Below are 2,552 nucleotides of genomic sequence, written 5' to 3' on the forward strand. Positions count from 1 at the left end.
GGGCGGATTGGGGGTGGTTTGGGTGCCAAGGGGTATTTTTGGCCTTTTTTATTTTTGCAGCCCGAGCACCTGGGTTGTGCCGATTGTAAAAGGGGAGTCGCGACGGGGAAGGGACCGGAGAGAGGATGAGAGGGGAGGGAAGGGGGGGGGGGAAGGCGGCCAGGGTTGGTAGTGCTGCTGGGGAGATGCCAAAAAAACAAAACAAAACACGTTTTCATTTTGTCTGCACCAGCCTGGGCGCAGGCGAGCGCAGGAGAGAGGGAGGGAGAGGGAGGCGCACGCCGCCAGAAAGCCGCCGCGCTCCGACGCGGGCCTGCGGCCACGTCCCTCCGCAGCCGCCCCGGCGGCCGCTCCCGCTCCCTCGTCCCCCTTCTCCCTGCCCACCCGCCTTCGCCTGCCAAGTCCGAGTTGGCACGGCTCCCCCGGCCGCGCCGAACAAAGCCGTCACCCATCCCCGAGCCGGCGCTGACAGTAAGCAAAGTGACAGGCGCATCTTCCGCATGTTAATCCCAACGGCGAGAAGGCGAACGAGCGGCGGAGGGCCCCCCCCCCCCGGGCTTTGCCATGCACCCACCACCACCACCCCCCCCGACCGCCGACGGGCCCCTGCGCCCCACCCTTGGCACCCACCGGCCGCGCCGGCCTCGTGCGGGGATGGCGAGGCCCCCGCCGGCGGGAGAATCGAAGCCTCCCTTATTCGGCGAGGTTTAAATCCAGCCGAAGCCCCGCTCGGGCGGGCAAACGAGGCCACTCGGCATCTGCTGTACCTGTTCCCGCTGCCTTCATCTCGCCTTGGAACCGTGACAAGAGCGCACTCGCCTCTGGTGGGCTCTCAAAGCCGCGGGTCTGTAACCCTTTGCAGGAAGTTGGCACCGATCCCAGGTAGGACTTTACTCCCCGGCTCCCGCTCTCTCCCCCCACCGCCGCCTCCCGCTCCCTCCCCTCCGCTCCCCCACCCATCCTCTCCCTTGGGCCCCCTCTCCCGTCCCCCAAAAACACCCCCTCCTTCCGCCCCTCCACCGCCTCGTCGGCTCGGGGGGCAAGGCTGGGGGCGGCCGCCCGCCGCTGGGGCGGCCGCCGAGCCCCCCGCGCCCACCGCTCTGGCACACGTACCCTGCGAGGATGACCTGGGCAAGACACAGAACAACAACTTCCTGCTCCGGCTCCCTAAAACGCCTGTTTCCACGCAGGGGTTAGGCGGCGCGGCGAGACGGGGGGAGCTGGGAGGAGGTTTGGGGGTTTGTCGTCATTGAACCATGCTTTTTTTTTTTTTCCCTTTTTTTCCCCTTTTTTTCCTTTTTTCCCTTTTTTCTTTTATTTTTTGCCTTTTTTTCCTTTTTTTTTTGCCTTTTTTCCTTTTTTTTGCCTTTTTTCCTTTTCTTTGGCCTTTTTTCTTTTTTTTTTCCCCCTCCGCTCCTCTTTTTTTTTTTTTTTTTTTTTTGGAATGTATATTTTTTGCCCGGCAGCCCAAACCCAACACGAAGCGAAAAGGCTGGGGCGGGGGGCGGGGGGGGGTGAAGAAGAGAAATCAAATGGGAAGAGAAAAGCTCCAAGTCGGCAGGACAATGCACGGGAAACGGGGAGATTAGCCCAGCTCTCGAAATCCATCGCGCCCGCCCCGTTTCTGAACCGTTCGCCCCCGCGCCTCGTCTTTTTTTTTAATACTCCCAGCTCCTGAATTATTCCAGTCCATGAGCGGGAGGGGAACGCACAGTCCGGAGTCCCTCGGAGCTGCCAAGAGCGTTGCAACAGGAAAGAAAGAAAGCGAGAGAAGGGAGAGCCAGGCAGAGCCCTCACAATCGAGCAGCAAGAAGAGCAAGGAGAAATTAACATCCAATTAGTGCCGTGTTTAACGAGGGAGACAGAGGCGGCTGTTGTTTTATTGCCCTGTTCTTTTCAGGCGCATCTGACAGGCAGCGGGGAAGGCACCCCAGCTCCAAGTGACGTCATCATATTTTATTTTTTAATTATTTCCCCCCCCCCCGCCTCCCCGCTCCCTTCCTCGCCTTTTCCTCCCCCCCGTCTTTTCCTCCTTCAAGTTTTGCAGAGACTCGGCAACTCGGCCAGGGAAATTCGGGACTTTCTCGCCTTCAAGCCGCCGGTTCCCCCCCTTCCTTCCCCCCCTCGCCGTCCCCGACACCAACCCCGGAAAAACAAACGCGCCAACCCACCCCAAAGTCTTTGTTCTTCCAAAAACAAAAACGGAAAAAAAAAAAGGAGGAAAAAAACCAAAAGAAAACATATTAATAAACGTTGGGATCAGAGCCGGAGGGAGCCCGGAGGAGGTTTCTCCGCGTCCGAGTGCGTGCGTGCGTCTGTCCCCTCTCCCGTCCCTCTCCCCAGACGGCTCCGCTCGCCTTGTAAAACTTTGCGGCGTGTGACGCTGCTCCGGCCTCCTCTGGCAGCCTGACAAGAGCCGCGCCGCGCGGCCGCAGAGCGCAGGCGGCTTTTTAAGGGAGAAACTCCACTCCGAAAGATTAGAGAATTAACACGGGCTTGGGTGGGTTTTTTTTTTCCCGACAAGAGACGGCGCCTCGAACAAGGGCCGCCGC

At 59.8% G+C, this 2,552-nt stretch overlaps 1 long non-coding RNA gene across 1 annotated transcript; it reads left to right on the plus strand.

Moving 5' to 3' along the window:
• The first annotated feature begins 252 nt into the window (after positions 1 to 252).
• LOC141733763 (uncharacterized) lies at positions 253 to 2,270 on the plus strand. The gene is made up of 2 exons (XR_012584388.1): positions 253 to 882; positions 1,672 to 2,270. It is a non-coding gene; the product is annotated as an uncharacterized LOC141733763 (long non-coding RNA).
• Positions 2,271 to 2,552: the final 282 nt, after the last annotated feature.

The sequence above is a fragment of the Larus michahellis genome, chromosome 21, assembly GCF_964199755.1.
Source record: "Larus michahellis chromosome 21, bLarMic1.1, whole genome shotgun sequence".
In the NCBI taxonomy this organism is placed as follows: domain Eukaryota; kingdom Metazoa; phylum Chordata; class Aves; order Charadriiformes; family Laridae; genus Larus; species Larus michahellis.